This window comes from Phacochoerus africanus, chromosome 8 (genome assembly GCF_016906955.1).
Source record: "Phacochoerus africanus isolate WHEZ1 chromosome 8, ROS_Pafr_v1, whole genome shotgun sequence".
Taxonomy (NCBI): Eukaryota; Metazoa; Chordata; class Mammalia; order Artiodactyla; family Suidae; genus Phacochoerus; species Phacochoerus africanus.
Window position 1 is genome coordinate 57,572,760 of NC_062551.1, and position 21,317 is coordinate 57,594,076.

The 21,317-nt window shown below is 41.6% G+C and overlaps 1 pseudogene; it reads right to left on the reverse strand.

Annotated features, from left to right (window-relative positions):
* Window positions 1–2,460: 2,460 nt before the first annotated feature.
* The window catches only part of LOC125133261 (vomeronasal type-1 receptor 4-like), a 34,249-nt pseudogene continuing 15,392 nt past the window's right edge, over window positions 2,461–21,317 (reverse strand).

The window sequence follows — 21,317 nt, forward strand, 5'->3', positions numbered from 1 at the left end:
CTGCCCTCTCCACTGTTCAGGAGAGAAGTGCCTGGGCCGAGCCTGCTCTTTGCCCCTCAAGTGCACCCTCCCCCCTGCAATGGCAGGCTTTGCCCTAGTGGGGAGCTGCGCTGGAATTAGAGAGACTGGGGTGGCCGCATGGTGCGGGATGGGCCATTCACTGGAATGGTCCTGGGAAACCAGCAGAGCTCCGGGCAGCTTCGATCTGCTTCCGCCACCTTGTTCTTGGTACAAAGAAAGCATGAGTGCTCTTTACAAATGGAGTCTGTTTCTTGCAGCCCTCCTATAAGTCCCACTGGTTTTCAAGCTAGCCAAGGAGACTTGTCTTCCTGGGGTTGGACCCCAGGGCTGCTGTTCCCATTAAGTGGTTTGAACCTTCACTCCCCTGGGAGGACGTCTGAGCCTGTGATATCCCTGCTCCTCTCCTATGGCGGAGGTCCCAGCCTGATGCATCTCCTTCCTTCCTACTTGACTCTGCATACATCTTTCTTTACAGCCTGGGTTGTACAGGAGTCCCTTGGCTAGTTTCCACTTAGTTTTGCATGAGGATTGTTCCACATGTAGATGGGCTTTTGATGTGTTCGTGGGAGGAGGTGAACTCGGCGTTCTCCTATTCCACCCTCGCCATCTCCTCCTCTGGGTCCAACATGGTTGGACTATTCACTTGGATTTTTTTAAAGTGATAGTTAAAACATTTGGATTAAAGGAAAATAATAAAATATACTTCTCACAGCATGACCATTATAAAAGACTTTAAAGTATATTGTTAGTATAATTACTATTGTCAGTGTATTATACATAGTACTATTGTGTGTGTATGTATATATATATATATCTGTGTGCATGTGTGTGAACTCCATCTTGGTTTATGGCCTAATGTAGGGTAATACATGACAGTGTCTTCTGAGCTAAAAATTTATCTATTTTCCATCCGCAAGGTTCAATATGTCAATATCCATTATGTCAAAGTAATTCTTAGCTTTTAAAATGGTCGCATCTTTAATACTTCATAGAGATAGCTCTATTAAATTATTTCCTCTCTCTGAGACATAACTATTTTGTTTCTGTGGCAATCCACCTGTCGTTAACTCCATGTGAACCTTAGGATTCATGACTTTCTTCCTCTAACTAAATATTCCTCCACTGCTCTTGGTTTAGTGAAAAGCACCACCGAGAGTCCAGGATGGCCAATTGGCATTCTCACCTTATGCAGAAAAATCTATTTAATACGAGAGTCCAGGATGGCCAATTGGCATTCTCACCTTATGCAGAAAAATTTAATACGAGAGTCCAGGATGGCCAATTGGCATTCTCACCTTATGCAGAAAAATCTATCTTCTCTGGGTGCCAAAACCTGTGCCATTTTATCCCAGATGTCATGGCTTTTAAAATTCTCTTGCTCACCTCATGTTGGTTGGTTTGTTTTTTCAATTGTCTGAAACATCTTAATGCTCTCTCTCTTTCCCACTCCATTGACTCTGGCCAATTCTACATGAAAAAAAATGTTGTCTTTGTATAATTATTCTTCAGACGACTACCATCTTCATAATGATGTAACGTACAAATGTCATAACTTGGCCCCCAATACACCTGCCGTCTGAAACTGATTTCCATTCTAGCTTCACCTCATGCTGTTTCATTACTCCCTAAGAATGTTTTTTCCTTCAGTTTCTTGGATGACCATTACACATGATATTCCTTTTTTTTTTTTTTTTTGTGAAACTTTTCCAGAAATTCCATGTTTAGTTAATTTCTGGGTAAGTTCATGATGTGAAATTGAAATGTATGCACCTAAAGACATCCTCCTGGTGTCCAGATTGTATCAGGATCTACTTTCTTTAAAATTTATTGATTCTGGAGTTCCCATCATGGCTCAGCAGTAACGAACCCGACTAGCATCCATGGGTTCACTCGCTGGCCTTGCTCAGTGGATTAAGGATCCGGCATGGCCGTGAGCTGTGGTGTAGGTCACAGAAGCGGCTTGGATCTGGCATTGCTGTGGCTGTGGTGTAGGCTGGCATCTGCAGCTCTGATTCGACTCCTGGCCTGGTAACTTCCATATGCTGCAGGTGCAGCCCTAAAAAAAAGCAAAAAGAAAAAAAATCTATTAATTCAAAACTACTCCACTACAAACATTAATACAGTTTAATTGCATAAGTAATTATGTAAGTACATAATCTTTTATTTATGGTCACTGGTACTTTTATTTATTATGGGGCAGAATCTCACTCTGTCTTGTATACTGTTGTGATGTGACTCTCTCATTATTGTGTTTACAACTCTGACGATGAGTGAAGAGACAACTGAGCATGGTACAAAACCAACTTTATTTCTGATAAGGTCAGGAGGCTCTGGATCCCTTATACAGAAAAAGCAGAGCCTGAATCCCTTGATGTCACGGCTCAGGAGAAGAAAGGGATTGACCGCTGGGAACCAGGCTGCCACCAACAGAGATGTTCACTAGCAACCAACAGGCTTGTTAAAAAGAGCAAGACCGATTTGGAAGGTGGAGGAGAGAGAGTACAGTGTTGCAAAGGTGCTTCCGAGGGTAAGGATTCTCCGGGTTGCTCTGGCCTCAGGGAGGAACCTGGGGGAAAGACTGTCCTTGTGAATGTGTGGGACCCTCTGCTTGTGCCTGTGTGAAAACCATGGAACCGCTGGACCAGATCATGACTCCCAAACAGGACACATCAGGGAACGACAGGAAGGCGGCATGTAGTGATCGTGTGATCGTGTCGTGACCTGCCCCGGCATAGAACCCGAACTCCTTTGGCCTTGTGATGTTTCTCTTGCTCCATTTGCCAGTCACACACATCAGAAAAGTGATGTTTAGGTGTTCCTGTTGTGGCGCAGCGGTTAAGGAATCCAACTAGGAACCATGAGGTTGGGGTTCGATCCCTGGCCTTGCTCATTGGGTTATGGATCCGGCGTTGCCGTGAGCTGTGGTGTAGGTTGCAGACATGGCTCGGATCCCATGTTGCTGTGACTGTGTAGGCCAGTGGCAACAGCTTCGATTCAACCCCTAGCCTGGGAACCTCCATATGCCGCAGGAGTGGCCCTAGAAAAGGCAAAGTGACAAAAAAAAAAAAAAAAGATGTTTACTAGCATTTGCAGGATCCAGCACGAGCAAATAAAGGAACCAGTGTGCTTGGGGGCTTTCACTTTCAGTTGTGCCTCCCTGGAGTTCTCGAGGCTGCTGGTGAAGGGCCTGGAAGACACTCAGCAGGCAAAAGTACTGCCAGTGGACACACCCCTGCCCACTCTGTGACTGTAGAAAACAAGTTTGCATCAGATGTCATTGAGGAAATCTTGCCAACCCAAAGCTGCCATTGTTGGGGGGTCGCCTTTGGAGAAGATGACTAAGGCGTTGGCCACAGTCGCGTGCTTGAGAATCAGGTGTGTAGACCTTAACCTGCACTCAGCGCAGTCAAGGAAGAGGTAATGGTAGAGAAGAGAGACGTTTCTGAGGACTCCGAATACCATCTGGGGGAAGACGGTCACCCCTGGTGCCACGTCCCTGGAGGCCACTTGGCTAGTTTTCTGTGACTGATACTTGTCCTCAAAGCCAGAGGCTCCTGCGTGGGAATGAGATGCCTGTGCTGCATTTACCGTGGCACCTGAAAGATAACATCCTCTCCACTTACCATGCGTTCCCTGTAGATGTAGTGATAGTTTTATTAATCTGCTTTCAGGATTTGAACATACAACCTTTAGGAACCCTGTCCATTGGCATTCCCCTTGTGGCTCAGTGGTAATGAACCCAACTAGTATCCATGAGGATTGGGGTTCCATCCCTGGCCCCGATCAGTGGATTAAGGATCTGGTGGTGCCGTGAGCTGTGGTGTAGGTCGCAGACTTGGCTCAGACCCCATGTTGCTGTGGCTGTGGTGTAGGCTGACAGCTGCAGCTCTGATTTGACCCCTAGCTTGGGAACTTCCAGTATGCCATAGATGTGGCCCTAAAAAGAAAGCAACAACCACAACAACAAAATGCTGTCCATGTTTGAACAACTGTTATGAAAGTATTTGGGACAATTTTTCTTTTCCTCACAAACCCATGAGGCAGACACTAGTACTACTTTCCTTGTAAAGATGAGGAAAATAAAGACACAGAGAGGATGGGTATTGAAAATAGACCTTGCTTAGGGGCAAAATGGAGATTTTAATTTGGCTGTGCCTTTTTTTTTTTTTTTGGCAAGGGGCTTGAACAACTGAAGTCTATTGCCTCACAGTTCTAGAGGCCAGATGTCTGAAATCAACGTTTCATTAGGTTTGGTTCTTTTTTTTAAAATTTTTATTGGAATGTAGTTGACACGTGTATTAGTTTCGTGTGTACAGCAAAGTGAATCAGTTAAATATAATGTTCCCATATCGGATATTACAGAATACTGAGTAGATTTCCCTGTGCTATATAGCAGGTCCTTTTGGCTGTGCCTAATTTTAAGATGGGGGATTGCCATGCTATACTAAAAAGCTTGTTAAGTTAATTGAATTCTTTGAATAATTCAGGTGTACGTTTTGTTTTGATACCTTGTGATTTTATTTTATATTTTATTTTATATTGCTGATGTGTTATTTTAAAACTTGCTTACAAGCTTCAATTTAATTGTAAAAATTTATTCTCTAAGACAGTATCAATTACAAACAAGGACTTAGAGGAGTTCCCTCTGTGGCACAGTGGGTTAAGAACCTGACTGCAGCAGTTCCAGTTGCTGAGGAAGCGAGTGTTTGATTCCTGGCTTGGCGCAGTGGGTTAAGGATTCGGTGTTGTCTCTGCAGCTGTGGCATAGGTTGCAGCTGTGGCTTGGATTTGATCCCTGGCCTGGGAACTTCCATATGCTGCGGGTGTGGCCATAAAAAACAAACAAAGGAAAAAATTGAGAATTTAGAGACCTTAAGAAAATGTAGATGCACTGATTGCAAGATAATACTGCAGAGTCCTGCCCTGTGACGAAGATGGGCTGAATGAATTCAAGAATTGCTCTATATTAGGATGATAAGAGAAAATGTGTTTGCCTTCATGCCAGCCAGGAAGTAAATTATAATAGCACCTATCACAGGAATAATGAACAATCTCATGTCCTGCTCTAAACTGTGAGATAGAGCAGATAGTGTCTGTGATCCTGGTAAAGTAGGCTGAAAGGGATCAAGTTCAGAACCCCAGTCCTTAAGCACCTGAAAAATCAGGTTTTATTATCGTTTGTATTAAACTTCAACAACCCCTGGCGGTAAAGATTACTCGCAGTCCCATCTGGAGACCTTGAGTGATTTGGGACATCTAGAACTCCCATTTCTCTTTAACACTTCAGTCGATGCCTCAGGAACGATTTCTCCTTCCTGTGGGGTTTCTCAGACCCCCAAAGAATCTCTGTTTCCAATATGATCACTAACTGACTTCCAATATGCCTATTTCCCTGGCAGACTCTGCCTGCCAGGCTAAAATAGAAAACACTCACCGGATTCTGTCTCTCTCTCTGGACAGTGAGCTCAGCGTGCATGTCACGAATCCAGCATGTTTGTGGGAGGGAGGGAGCCAGACCCTGATATATGGGTTAGTGATTCTGTGAGCTCACCTTCCCATAGAAGTTCAACTATTTCATCTCTACTGGCATTGATAGTGCTGAGAGCATTTCTGAACAGCTTTTGCCCAGTTGCTAATTACTAAAATCAATGGTAAGTTTCTAATTAGCATCTCCAAAGAGACCACTGCAGTGTTTGAGAACACTTCTTACATACCCTTCCCCCTTTTTTCAGCCCTGCCCACAGCCTGTGGAGGTTTCTGGTCAGTGACAATGCCCGACCCTTAACCTGCTGTGCCACAAGGGAGCTCCACAGCTCTGACTTTTTGATGATTTGGGGAGCAGACAGGGTGCTGAGGTGTGACATGTGAGGGAGGGACCGTGCAGCACATGTGTCTCATGGATCCTGTTTCCCAAGAGATTTTTTCAACATAAAAGTGAATTTTTTCCTAATTTTCACACCAGCGAGCCCCATCATAATTTAATGAGCTAAGAAATGGAAACAAGCAAAATACCCAGGAAAAATTTTTGAAGAGATACAGTAGAAGGAAGTCCATGAAGTCAAGCACTTGTTGACAGTTAATTTGGAACTCTAGATGGTATGGAAATTCTGTAGGAAAATACACTTTACTGATGTTGAATACTCAGTGGTGATAGGAGATCTAGATAGAATAATGACAATAAAAAGGGAGAAGCTTATGAGCCCCGTACAAATAAAAGCATTGAGCGGTTGTCATTGACCTCTCTCCCTGTTTTTTGCCGGATTTTCTGTAATGAACCCTGATTACTCTTGTAATTATTCAAGAAATATAACACGTGACTTCAAATCCAATCTTTGGTTTTTCTACACACAAATTACATTTGATCCAGGTCCATTATCTAATGTCTCTCAGTAAGTACGGACGGTACTAGATCCATAATGGTGGATTTTCCCTATTATACACAACCAGCCACCCAACACCGCACACTGATACACCCACAGTTGCAAAGCCACTCACGCATTCACACTCAATCAAAATTACAGTCACGCCCACTCACATGCTTAGTCACATACATCCTCAAACACCTGCCACAAACCACACTCATCCCCAGACTTGCATTGCTCCGCACTTAGTATGATGCATCCTCATGCAAACACCTCATCTCCTTTTTATTCAAAAAATCAAACCCATACAGCCAGCCTATGTCATGGGGATGCTGAAGATGCCTGATGATTTAGGAACATACGTGAAAGTGAGAGTATTACTGAAGTGGGGTCTGGCTGCTTGCTGCTCTAAAGCCAATAAAGGGGCAAGTTTGGTGGAAAGGAAAGTTTGTTTCACTTTGGATGCCGGCAGTTAGGGAGTGGTGGGGGGTGGGGGGACTCCTATCTAAAGGCCAACTTTACCCACTGACACTCAGTGGCCAAGAGCTTTCATATGCAGGAGGAGGGGGCTACTTGCAGAAACAGCACAGTCAGCTCCGACAGTTATCTCGAAGTTGGTCATTCAATGATCTGAGCATCATCTCAATGTTTTTTTTCTTTTTGCATTTTCTAGGGCCGCACATTTCTCTGGCACATGGAGATTCCCAGGCCAGGGGTCTAATCAGAGCTGTAGCTGCTGGCCAGAGCCAGAGCCACACCAATGTGGGATCTGAGCCGCATCTGCGACCTACACCACAGCTCACGGCAATGCCAGATCCTTAACCCACTGAGCAAGGCCAGGGATCAGACCCGTAACCTCATGGTTCCTGGTCAGATTCGTTAACCACTGAGCCACAGTGGGAACTCCTTGATTGTTTTTTAAAATGTGAAACAGCTTTTTATTTTTATAATAGCACTTCTTTTTCTTTTTTCTTTTTTTGTCTTTTTAGGGTTGCACCTGCGGCACATGGAGATTCCCAGGCTAGGGGTCTAATCGGAGCTGTAGCTGCTGGCCAGACCCAGAGCCACACCACTGTGGGATCTGAACCACATCTGCAACCTACACCACAGCTCAAGGCAATGCCGGATCCTTAACCCACTGAGCAAGGCCAGGGATCAGACCCGAAACCTCATAGTTCCTAGTCGGATTCGTTAACCACTGAGCCACGAGGGGAACTCCAGTAGCACTTCTTTTTCTTTTCTTTCTTCTTTTTTTTTTTTTGTCTTTTTGCCTTTTCTAGGGCCGCTCCCGCAGCATATGGAGGTTCCCAGGCTAGGGATCGAATCAGAGCTGTAGCCGCCGGCCTGCACCAGAACCACAGCAACTCGGGGTCCGAGCCGTGTCTGCAACCTACACCACAGCTCATGGCAACGCCGGATCCTTAGCCCACTGAGCAAGGCCAGGTATCGAACCTGCAAACCTCATGATTCCCAGTCGCATTCGTTAACCACTGCGCCACGACGGGAACTCCAGCACTTATTTTTCTATGTGACCTACAACTTCTGCTTTTTTTTCTGCTTTTAGTCCAGATATGATAATTTTCTTTAAAAATCAACAATAAAAGAGTACTTTTAAGTCATTTTACAATCTAAAGTATGATCAGAAATACCCATTCAATGATTTTTCTCTTATTCTTTTAAAATTTTTATGTATGTATTTTTTAAATGATTTTTATTTTTTCCATTATCGATGGTTTACAATGTTCTTTCCATTTTTCTACTGTACAGCAAAGGGACCCCGTCACACACACATATATACATTTTTTTTCTCACCTTCTCCTCCCTCATGCTCCATCATGTCTAGACATAGTTCCCAGTGCTGTACAGCAGAATCTTATTGTTCATCATTCCAAAGGCGACAGTTTGCACCTATTAACCCCAGATTCCCAGTCCATCCCGCTCCCTCCCCCTCCCCTTGGCAACCACAAGTCTGTTCTCTAAGTCCTTGATTGTTTTACCTACAGTTAAGCTTCAGTTCCAGAGTGGGTTTGCTCCCATTTCCTTGAGGCGAGTCCTTGCAATCGTGGCAGCTGATGTCAGGGCTACACTGTGATCGTTACATAGTTAACTTCTTCCACCGGGCAGCGGGCTGCAGTATCTGCAAGACAGCTCACAGGGTATGACTCCGAATATTATCTATAGCCCTTGAGGAGGAACTAAAGGCCCTTGACTTCGCTAAATGACTAAGCTATGATTATTTGGCCTTGTTTGACTATTTTCCTTTGCTTCCGTAATTTTCCCACTTCTCTAACCTTTGGCGAAAGTTTTTCTATAGAGAAAAGGCAGGTGGAGGACATAGTGTGGGGAGAACCCTATGGTCCCGCTCTGTTTCAGGAGGGCCCAGAGGGTGAAGGATGCTGGAAGACAGAAAGCTTTGACTGGTATCCCTGGAATGGGGACATCAGACGAATGTCAGCCAGACCTTAAAGTGGTGAAAACCGATTTTATTCATTAACAAAAGAGCTGAGCTCCCTTCCAATATGTGTAAAATGCAGAGGGTGTTTTAAAGGGAGAATGAGGGAAGAGGGTGAGTGAAGTCTTGGTAGAGTCAGAGAAGGGAAACATCACCAAGGGTGGGTCATTGTCAATGCCATTAGGCCAGTAGTGTTCACAAGCCGGCAGTTACTGGAATTAGCATCTCACCCTCCCAAAGACACTGAGAGACAGAGGCACTATCCTTCGCAATGATTACATATTGAAGGAATCCCTCTCCCGTGCTTGAGGAAGACAAGATACATCTTCACAGCCATAATCCCTGTAGGTAAGTGCACTTAGAAGGGGGTCTCCAGTCATTAGGGGCTGGCTAGAATATATGTGAAATTCTTAGCAGCTTTGAGACTTTTCAGGAGGGTAGGGAGGGGTAAATGTAGGGTCATCCTAGGGACATGGCATTATGCAGATGGGTGCTATTCTAGAGTTTATTCATGTCTCAGGCAGGAATTTTGGACAGAGTCATTACATGCAGAAAGTTCTGCACTTCTCAGGGGTACAGGTTCCATGGCGGAATAAAGGTCAAAGGGGGTGTGAGATGGAACTGAAGTCCAACACAGAAGTCTAGAAATGTCTGGTGAATGTGGGGTGACATGCGAAGGTCTTAGGTATGGTTTGAACTCCCACAAGAGGAAGATGGGAGTCACTAAAGGAGATAAAGGAGGAGGGAGGGGTGGAGTGGAGGATGGAATGGTTGGAGTCCTTTCGGCGGATTGGAGGGCATGGGTTGTAAATCCGAGGGTTTGAGGTTGATCACAAAAGAGGCAGGAACACACACCCGGCTGGGTGTGTCCTGGGTGGTACTTGGACAGGGTTGCATGAGTCCCTCCCAGCAAGAAACCTTCCAGAGATGGTGGCAAGTGGTTGACTCCCACAAGGAATCTAGGATAAGGGACCTCCTACGGGAGAACAGAAATTAGGGAGGAGTCTTTTGTGGTTAGACCGTGCTGATCAGAAGCAAGATAGGGAACCTCTGGATTAGATGGCTGTGTATTGTAGCTGCAGTTTTGAGTTCTACTGTAGGTACGGGATTTGTCTGATGTATGCTGAGCAGATGTTGGGAGTGGTTTTCAGTGTACCTAACATAGCCAGCTTTATTTTTTTTCATTTTTTAAAGTTTTCTTGACATATATTTGATGTACAATGTTGTGATAATTTTTGCCTTACCCTAAAGTGATTCACTTAGACATATTCACTCATCATTTCTTTTTCAGAGTCTTTTCCCATATAGAGTATCATAGAAATTGGGTAGTGTTCTCTGTGCCAAAATAGCCAGCTTTAAATGGCTGAAAAAGGTATATTTGGTCCTTGGTGCACTGGGCAGGGCCGGGGATCAAGCCTGTGTCCTCATGGATGCTGGCTGGATTCACTGCCGCTGAGCCATGCCAGGAACTCGGAGCCTTAGTTTCTTTATTTTCAAAATGGAACAGTAGTATTGACCTTGAAGTGTTCTCAGGATTAAATAATAAGTAAAATGATGCATATAAAAGGCTTAGCAGTCGCCGACACCCTTTCTACTGTTGGTGGACGTTTGGGTTATTTCAGATTTGGAGTGTTTTGAATAAAGCTGATGTGAACATTCTTGCATAAATGTTGTTTGGTGGACATGCACATTTATTTCTCTTAGGAATGTACCTAGGGGTGGAATTGCTGGATCACAGTTAAGCATGGTCTTGGTAGGTACTGCCTAACAGTTTCTTGGAGTGGTGCTATTCCCATCAGAATGTATGGGAATTACACTTGTTCCACATTTTCTCCCACAGTTGTTCTTGTCAGTCTTTTAAATTTTAGCCATTCTGGAGTTCCCACTGTGGTGCAGCAGAAACGAATCCGACTAGGAACCATGAGGTTCGATCCCTGGCCTCCCTCCGTGGCTTAAGGATCTGGTGGGTGCCGTGAGCTGTGGTGTAGGTTGCAGATACCGCTGTAGCTGTGGTGCAAGCCAGCAGCTGTAGCTCTGATTCAACCCCTAGCTGGGGAACCTCCAGATGCTGCTGGTGCGACCCTAAAAAGAAAAAAATTTTTTTTAGCCATTCTGATGGGCAGGCAGTGGTATCTCACTATGGTTTTAATTTGCATTTCTTTGTAACGATGGTATGGAAGCACTTTTTCATGTGATTATTGACTATTTGGATATCATTTTTTTTTTAAATGAAGTGCCCGTTCCCAGTCTGTTGCCCATTACTATTTTTAAAGTTTAAACTATTCCAGTCGTCTTTTTCTTAGGGATTTCTATGATGATTCTGGATATGAGTCCTTTGGACTTAGATGTTATGAATATTTTCTCCTAGCTTGTGACTTGCAGTTTTACTCCCGTAATGATGTCTTTTAATGAATAAAAATTCTTAATTAAAAAACGTATATTTGGGCTAAATATACGTTCAACTTAAAGAAGTTGAATGTGCAAGAATTTGAGCTTGGTGTCATTGGGCTTTGGGCTAATATTCCAAACCTACTTGGGGAAAGTAAGGAACAAGGGAGCCAGAGGGGCTATCTTTGACCCATTTATATGATCCTGATTAATTCCCTCATTCTTCATTTCCCTCATTTACAGTTACATCACAACTTAGTCATTGATTCTAATTCGAGATCATGAGGCAAAACCTGGTTTATATCAAATAACCCTGAAAACTTTGAAATTGAACCTACAAGTAAATCACCACAGGAAGAATGCCACAACTCTTCTTTCCTTTTTTGGAATACCAGGTGTAGGTTGTGACCATGGTGGGTCTGGCAGGTGAGGCTGTTTCCTGGTACCTGGCACCCAGTGATGACAAGAGCTGACAGGGCATCCCTGTCCAGGCTCTGCCTGTGTCTTGATGTGATGAAAGTCACCTTATTTACAGTGCTAGTACCAAAATATGGTAATATTTTCCAAGAAAATAAAATACGGCAAGGCAGAATTGAAAATTTAAATTAGAGGATCAGGTATTTACTCATGTACATCAGAGACAGTAATAGGTAAATGAATAAGTGGAAATTTCCTTAAATATGTTTCCATCTATGATACATTGATTAACTTACTGTTTAGCCTCCTCTCACATTTCAACATTTGTTATACGTAAATATTTAGGGGCTACATATTCCACCTTATTGAGTTCTGTGTTTATTCTTACCCCATGACTGCCTTCTCTTTATTATTGTTTATGAAAGCATTTGCTGGTATGTGGTGGGGTGAGTGCCTCACAGTGTGGTAGCTCTTCAGACTTATTTCTCTTCCATGTTTTTGTCCCCGTGCACTTGTTTGTTAAGTTTTTAACCACCTTTTAGTGTGCTAAGAGAACATCGTTAAGATGTTCTAATGCTCCAAGAGAAACTTTTTTGAGATTTTGATAGAAATTAAATGAATTCCATTTTAATTTTGGGAGAATTGAATGTTTAGGATTTTTCCAATATGGACATACATCACTCTCCTTTTATTTAAAGCCCTATCAGGTCCACCAAGACTATAATTTTGTTTTTTTCCCCCAGTTATATTGAGGTAATATTGAAAACAAAAATCATAATATGTATGAAAAGTGTACAACTTGGTGATTATATATATATATATATATATATATATATATAAAACAGTGAAAGGATATCCACAATAAAGTTAATTAACACATCCATTACTTCACTGAGTTACTTTGTTCTTTGTTTCCCGTCAGAATGCTTAAAATTTATGCTCTTAGCAATTTAAATATACAACGAGATATTGTTAACGAGATATTGCATACAACGAGATATACATTACTGAGAGCCTCAGAAATTTCTCATTCTGCCACCAAATGTTGGTACGCTTTGACCAGCCTCTCCCCATTACCCCACCCTCTATCCTTTGGCAAACATCATTTTGCTCTCTGTTTCTAAAAGAAAAACTTAGAAAAAAATTCGATTCCACATATAAATGATACCATACTGTGCTTGTCTTTCTCTGGCTTATTTCATTTAGCATAATGTCATTCAGATTTATCTATTTTGTTGCATGTGGCAGGATTTCCTTCTTTTTATTTTTATTTTTATTTGTCTTTTTGCCATTTCTTGGGCCACTCCTGCAGCATATGGAGGTTCCCAGGCTAGGTGTCGAATCAGAGCTGTAGCCGCCGGCCTTCACCACAGCCACAGCAATGCGGGGTCCGAGCCGCGTCTGCGACCTACACCACAGCTCACGGCAACGCCAGATCCTTAACCCACTGAGCAAGGGCAGGGACCGAACCCGCAACTTCATGGTTCCTAGTTGGATTCGTTAACCACTGTGCCACAACAGAACTCCACGTTTACTTCATTTTTTAGCTTGACCTAGTAAATCTTTAGCTTCCTTGATTTTGGCTGCTGTATAAGGATATCCTCCCTTGTCTGGATGACTTAAAAACAATTCAACAATGTGCACCTCTTATTTTTCTTTTATTGGCAGTAAAGCTTACACCTAGCATTAATGCTGCTTTTCATTTTGTCACTCCGGATTCAACTCCATCTCTGTAACAGCCACCCACTGAAGGCTATTGCGAAATGGGAACTGGAAGTTCCTCATTTTCCATTTTTTCATTTTGGAAGTCATCATGACCATCCACAAATCAAGAAAAAAAAAGCTGAAAAAATTAAAATCAGCCTATTTTCTTAATTTCATTGGAGAACTAATGTAACAGGCCAAACTGTTTCCCCAGAACAGAGGCAGGTGGACAAAGAAGAAAATCCCAGCTTGCCAGAGCAGAAACTCCTGAGGAGAAACTGCAGGAACTAGCCGCATGTGACAGTAAGAGCAAAGGCAACAAAAGTGGAAATAACAAGTGGGACTATATCAAAATAAAAAGTGTCTTCACAGTGAAGGAACCAAGAAAATAAAAAGGCAACCTGCTGAATGGCAGAAAATATTTGCAAAATATGTCTGATAAGCAGTTCTAATACAAAATGTATAAGAAACTCACCCAACTCAATAGGAGAAAAAAAACATGATTAACATATGGGCAAAGAGGGAGTTCACTGATGGTTTAGTGTTTAGGACTCTGTGCATTCACTGCTGGGGCCTGGGTTCAATTCTCGGTCTGGAAATTGAGATCCAACATAAAGTTTTTGCACAAAGTGGCAAAAAAACAAAAAACAAAAAAAAACCAAACAAACAAAAAAACAAAGCAACACAGATAAGTACATAGATACTGAGAACAGAATAATGCTTGTACCAAATTACATTCCCAACTGTATAGAAGGGTTCCCTTTTCTCCACACCTTCTCCAGCATTTGTTATTTGTAGACTTACTAATGATGGCCATTCTGACCAGTGTCAGGTGGTACCTCATTGTAGTTTTGATTGCATTTCTCTAATAATTAGAAATGTTGGGCATCTTTCATTTGCCTACTGGCCATCCATATGTCTTCTTCAGAGAAATGTCTATTTAGATTTCCTGCCCATTTTTCAGTTGGGTTGTTTGGTTTTTGTTGTTGTTCAGTTGTATGAGTAGTTTGTCTATTTTGGAGATTAAGCCCTTGTTGGTTGCATCATTTGCAACTATTTTCTCCCATTCTGTAAGCTGTCTTTTTTTTTCCCCCCAGTGGTTTCTTTTGCTCTGTAAAAGCTCGTAAGTTTGATTAGGTCCCATTTGTTTATTTTTGTTTTTATTTCTATTGTCATGGGAAACTGACCTAATAAAACACTTGTAGTAGTTTATCTCAGGGAATGTAAATGGGTACAACCACTACGGAAAATAGTATGGAGATTCCTCAGAAAACTAAAAATAGAACTACCATATGATCCTGAAATCCCACTCCTGGGTATGTATCCAGACAAAGCTATAATTCAAAAAGATACATGCACCCCTATGTTCATTGAAGCACTATTCACAACAGCAAAAACATGGAAACAACCTCAATGTCCACCGAGAGATGAATGGATTAAGAAGATGTGGTGCATATATACAATGGAATAGCACTCAGCCATAAAAAAGAAAGAATGCCATTTGCAGCAACATGGATGAAATTAGATATTGTCATACTAAGTAAGTCAGAAAGAGAAAGACAAATAGCATATGCTATCACTTGTGTGTGGAATCTAAAATATGGCACAAATGAACCTCTCTACAGAACAGAAACAGACTCACAGACGTAGAGAACAGTACTGTGGTTGCCAAGGAGGAGGGGAGGGAGTGGGATGGACTGGGAGTCTGGGGTTTGTGGATGCAAACTATTACATTTAGAATGGTTAAGCAATGAGGTCCTACTCTACAGCACAGGGAACTATATCTAATCTTCTGGGATAGACCATGACGGAAAACAAAAATTAGAATGTATAGGGAGTTCCTGCTATGGTGCGGTTGGTTAAGAATCTGACTACTGAGACTTGGATCACTGAGAGGTGAGGGTTGACCCCTGGCCCCCATGCAGTGGGTGATCCAGAGTTGCAGGTGTGGTGCAGGTTGCAACTACAGCACAGGTTCAGTCCCTGGCCTGGGAACTTCCACATGCTATGAGTGCAGCCAAAAAAAAAAAAAAAAAAGGAAAAGAAAAAAGATAAATGTAGATGAGATTGTAAGGAAAAGACAACCTTTGTACACAGCTGATCGGCATGCAAATTGGTACAGCCCATTTGTGAAACAGCATAGGGAGGTTGATCTTCAAAAATTACAAACAGAACTATCATATAATATTCAAAAGAAATTGAAACAGGAACTCAGGGATTTCCCTGGTGACCTAACAGTTAAGAACCCAGCATTGTTACTGAAGTGGCTCAGGTCACTGCTGCGGTGAGGTTCGATCCCTGGCCCAGAAACCTCTGCATGACATAGGCATAGCCAAAACAAACAAACAAACAAACAAAAAAACAAACCAAAAAAAAACCAACAACAAAATAAAAATCAGGAGCTCAAAAAGATATCTGCACTACCATGTTCTGCAGCAGTATTCACAATAGCCAAGATATGCAGACAAACATTCATGGAAGGGTGAATGGATATAGGAAATGGGAATATTATTCCGCCTTTAAAAAGAAGGAAATCCTGGGAGTTCCTGTCATGGCTCGGTGGTTAACGAATCTGACTAGGAACCATGAGGTTGCGGGTTTGAATCCTGGCCTTGCTCAGTGGGTTGGGGATCCGGCGTTGTCGTGAGCTGTGGTGTAGGTCGCAGGCATGGCTGGGATCCCGCGTTGCAGTGGCTCTAGCATAGGCCAGTGGCTACAGCTTGGTTTAGACCCCTAGCCTGGGAACCTCCATATGCCTGTGAAGCGGCCCTAGAAAAGGCAAAATGACAAAAAAAAAAAAAAAGAAGTAAATGTATGAGGAATTTTAAGTTCTTATTCATTTATGTATGTGAGAACTGGCTTTTTATAATAAAATGCCTCAAAGCTACACATGCAAAAAAAGAAACTGGAAGTTATGTGCAAAATGGAAATTGAAAGTTTCCACCTTCATTTTTGCAAAAATTTGGGGGGTATAGAATTCTATTTGCATAGTTATGCTCTTTCAATTCTTGAATGCTATTACCATTTCTCACTTGCGTTATTTCCAGTATGAATTTGAGCACTCCATCTTCGTCCCTGCACTTCTGTATGTTACAAGTATTTTCGTTGGCTCATTTTTAGATTTTTTTCAAAAAATATATTTTCTTATAAGTTGGGATCAGTTTGGATTTTTTTTCCTTATACTTATTGAACTCCTTGAATCTGAGCTTATAGTTTATATTAGATTTGGAATGTTTTCAACCTGAATTTATTCAAAGATTTTTTAAGAGTTCCTCTGTGAAATAATAGAAAATACATTGCCCAGCGTTCCTGGCACAGAGTGTATAAAACGCTTGTAAATCTCTGAGTGATAAAAGCATAAATATTTGTCTTTGAGTTCATCCCTGACATTGGGGTCCTTATGAATACCTCAGTGATAAGAGCACTAAGAACCATCATTTGCTCTCTTGAGGAGATTGCAGGTGGGCTCCTGGGTGGCTCCAGGCTGCAGTCTGGTTACTAGAAAGACCAAGCCATAATGAGAAGCTTGGACTTTTCTGCTTTACCATCCATCCACTAGAAAAGACAAGGAGCTAAAGATGGAATTAATAACTGATCACGCTCACATGAGGAAGCCTCCCTAAAATCCTAATAGTAGAGGTTTAGGGAGCTTCCAGGTTGGCAGACACACCCACCCTGGGAGGGTAATATACCCCAGCTCAATGAGAATAGAAGCTCCTGCACTCGGGAGTCTCCCAACCTCAGCCTACATATTCTTTATCAGGCTGTTCATCTGTATCCTTTATCATGTCCTCTAGTAAACTGGCAAAAGTGTTTCCCTGAGTTCTGTGAGCCACTGTAGCAAATTAGTTGAACCTAAGAAGGGCATCATGGGAAATTTTGTAGCCAAATCAGACCAATTACTTTTGACTGGCATCTGAAATGTGGAGAGTAGTCTTCTGGGACTCAGCCCTTATCCTATGGTTTCTGACACTCTCTGCAAGTAGATAGTGTCAAAATTGAGTTAAACTTAGGACACCCAGTTGGTGTTGGAGATACGCTTGTTGTTACGGAGACATTTGGTGACCAGAACCATCAGAAGAGAGGTGTTCTCTGTTAGGTAAAGAAGGCACATAGGACAAAGAAAGACACGCTAGAGAAGAACTGTGTTTTTGTTTTTGTTTTCTACATAGGCAAGGAAAACTGGTATTTTTTTTCTTTATATCCCCTGATGCTGCTGTCTCCATTAGGGAATGCAATTACTATATACTCATTTTCCAATATCTCACTGCAGTTCATTTTATTTTTTTGGATTATTTTTCTTTGATTTTGTTTTGCATAGTTTTTACTACTGTGCCTTCAGTTTACTAATTTTTTTTCCTTCTGCAATGCCAATTGCCCATTAACCTCATCTAGAGTAATTTGCATCTCAGAAAGTTGTGGTTTTCATATCTAAAATTTCAATTTGAGGAGTTCCTTTGTGGGGCAGCAGGTTAAGGATCCCATAGTGTCACTGCAGTGACTTGGATTGCTGCTATGGTGTGAGTTTGATCCCTGGCCAGGAAACTTCCACATGCCATGGACATGGCAAAAAAAAAAAAAAAGTTTTTTTAAAGAATAGGTTAATGTCTCTACATGCCCTTTTGAAAATGTAAGAATATCAGTATAATAACTTTTAATGTCTACTTCTGCAAATTCTAATACCTGTTAGATGTAGGTCATTCCTGACCTAGGAAATACCCTTAACGTGTCAGGTTTTCTTGTCTTTCAAATGCCTAGTAATCTCTGATTGGATGCTGTACATTGTTTTACCTGGTTGTACTCTGCGTTTTTGTATGCCCATAAATATTCTTGAATTATTTGTTCTGTGATGCAATGAAGTTACTTGTAAACAATTTGACACTTGTAGATTTTACATTTAAAATCTATTTGTCGGGGCTCAAGGAGAGCTCAATTTAGGAATAATTGTTCCTCAGTACAGAGACGAGGCCTTTTTACTCAATTTACTCAAGACCCCATGCATTTTGATTTTTTTCAAGTCTAGTTGTTTAGAATAGGTACTGTTCCTGGCCCTGTGTGAACTCCAGGCACTATTTTCTCTAATCCTGTTGTGTTTTTTTTTTTTTTTTTTTTTTTCCTGTAGTCTGAGCTAGTTTCCTCACATTTGTATAGTTAGTACGCTTCCTGAAGGGCTTCAGAGAACCTTCTGCAGACTTCTGGGGTTCTGTCTATATGTAGATTTCTCCTGCCTGGTAGTCTGTTCTTTGAACTCTATCTGCCTAGATCTCCAAGGACTCTCAGCTCTATCTCCCCTCTCCCTTTTTTAAAAATTATAGTTGACTTACAATGTTGTGCCAATTTCTGCTGTACAGCAGAGGGACACAGTCATACACATATGGACATTCCTTTTTTTTTTTTGGTCTTTTTGCCATTTCTTGGGCTGCTCCTGCAGCATATGGAGGTTCCCAGGCTAGGGGTCGAATCGGAGCTGTAGCCGCCAGCCTATATCAGAGCCACAGCAACGTGGGATCCGAGCTGCTTCTGCGACCTACACCACAGCTCACGGCAACGTGGGATCCTTAACCCACTGAGCGAGGCCAGGGATCGAACCCGCAAACCTCATGGTTCCCAGTCACATTGGTTAATTTTTTTTTCCTTTGGCTATGCCAAAGAAAGGAGAAGAGCTCCTTTAGCTTCTGAAATTTATTTTCCTATCATCTGTCAGTGAGATGTATGCAGATAACACACTATTTTATCTACAGAGGCTGTGTAATATGATTTAATGTCTGGTGAAACTGGTTTTCCTCATTTTTTCCCCCAGAGTTCCCTGAATACATTTTTTTTTTGCTTGTTCAATAAAATCTCCCAAAGAAAGTTCTGGTATTATGTATATTGGGTTTACCTTATCTTTGTTCACAATATTCACAATATTATTTCAGTTTTCACTTTCTTCAAATATATGTGTGTGTGTGGCATATGAAACGCTTGGTAATTTTTTACATATAGGCTTTCCACACTTCCTGTTAGGTTCCTTTTTATCTTATTTTATACTTTTATTAATTGTGGCTCCTTTTCACAATAACTTAAAAAACATTTTTTGGCCACACCATGGCATTTGGAAGTTCCCTGGCCAGAGATCCAACTGGCTCCCCAGCAGTGGCCTGAGCTGCTGCATGACAATGCCAGGTCTTTAACCAGCTGCTCCATCAGGGAACTCCTTATAATAACTTTTAACTGAGTAGACTCTGTATGTGTGAAGACTTGTGCACTGTATATTAATACTTTATTTTAATATTTTATTTTTTTATTTTAAAATAAAACATAAATTAATACTTTTGGATTATATATGTGTATAGGTTTTACAATATTTGTATATTCATATATTCTGCAAGCAGATATGAATTTATCCCTTTACTTTATGTGATTAATTGCCTTCACTAGTGCCTCCAATCAAGTGGTAAACATTTGAAGCAATGTGGACCTTCTTGTTTTCTTTCCCAGTGACTTTAGTGGAAATTAATCTACTATTTCTCTGTGGGTGGAGTATCAGCTGTAGAACTCAGCAACACTGATCAATTTAACAGCATCGTAAGTAATATTTTATTGGCTTTTTTTGTTATTATCACCTATAGAATTCTGCCAGAAACTATTGGCCACTATCAATATAACTGTATGTCTTTCTCTAACATTTGAAGCATAATTGTATTAATGCATTTCCTAATAATTAAACCATAGCATTCCTGGTATAAGCTGCATTTGATTATGATATTGTCTTTTATGAATAGCAATATTTGTAAATATTATATCCAATAATTTTGGATCCCTGGATATATGTGATATTTGTCAAATATTCATGGCAATCTTTGTAAAATTTTTAAGAATTTATTTGGAAGCATTATTCTTTGTTTTAATTTTTTAGCTTTTTAGGGCCACACCTGTGGCTTATGGGAGCTCCCAGGCTAGGGGCTGAATCAGAGGTGTAGCTGCCAGCTTACACCACAGCCACAGCAATGTGGGATCGGAGCCATGTCTCTGACCTGCACCACAGCTCACAGCAACACTGGATCCTTAACCCACTGAATGAGGCCAGGGATAGAACCCACGTCTTCATGGATACTAGTTGGTTCATTACCCTGAGCCGTGACAGGAACTGCCTCCTGCCTTTGGAAGCATTATTCTTTTTTTTTTTCTGTCTTTTTAGGGCCACACCCACAGCAAATGGAGGTTTCCAGGCTATGGGTCTAATCAGAGCTACAGCTGCCGGCCTACGCCACAGCCACAACAATGCCAGATCTGAGCCATGTCTGCGACCTACACCAGAGCTCACAGCAATGCTGGATCCTTAACCGACTGAGTGAGGCCAGGGATTGAACCTACAACCTCTTCCTTCCTAGTCAGATTCGTTAACCACTGAGCCATGACGGGACCTCCCAAGCATCATTCTTTAATACTTCTGAATGGCCTAAGTAGCATGGGCTTATTTCATACTTAAGAGTTGTAGAATAATACTAATAAATTTTATCATCTGGTGCTGTTTTTATGAGAGCATTGCTTTAAAATATTGCTTTTTTTGTGGACAGGGATCAGTTTGGACTTTTTATTCTTTTAAATTGAAAATGATAAAATAAATATGTATTACTAGAAAATATCCATGTCCGCTGGACTTTCCTATAAATTTTCACTTTGTTCAAATCTTCTCTATGATTTCTTATCTAAGTTCATTGCATCATATTCTTCCTTTCACACCTCTTTTCTCACAAATTCCATCTCTAGCCCTTTGTATCCTTCCATACCTCTACTTATAATCTTCCTTATTTTGTTGAGCATAAATGCAGTTATATTTTGGGAATGAGCATCTCAGGGAAGTACAAGATCCAGTTAAATATGTGTGTTTCATTGCTAATCTCTTTCTGTCAAATCTCAAATTTTTCTGTTTTCACCATGTGAGAGGCTGCCAGCCTCCAGGTGTTATTGAAAATGAAAAACTTCTCCCA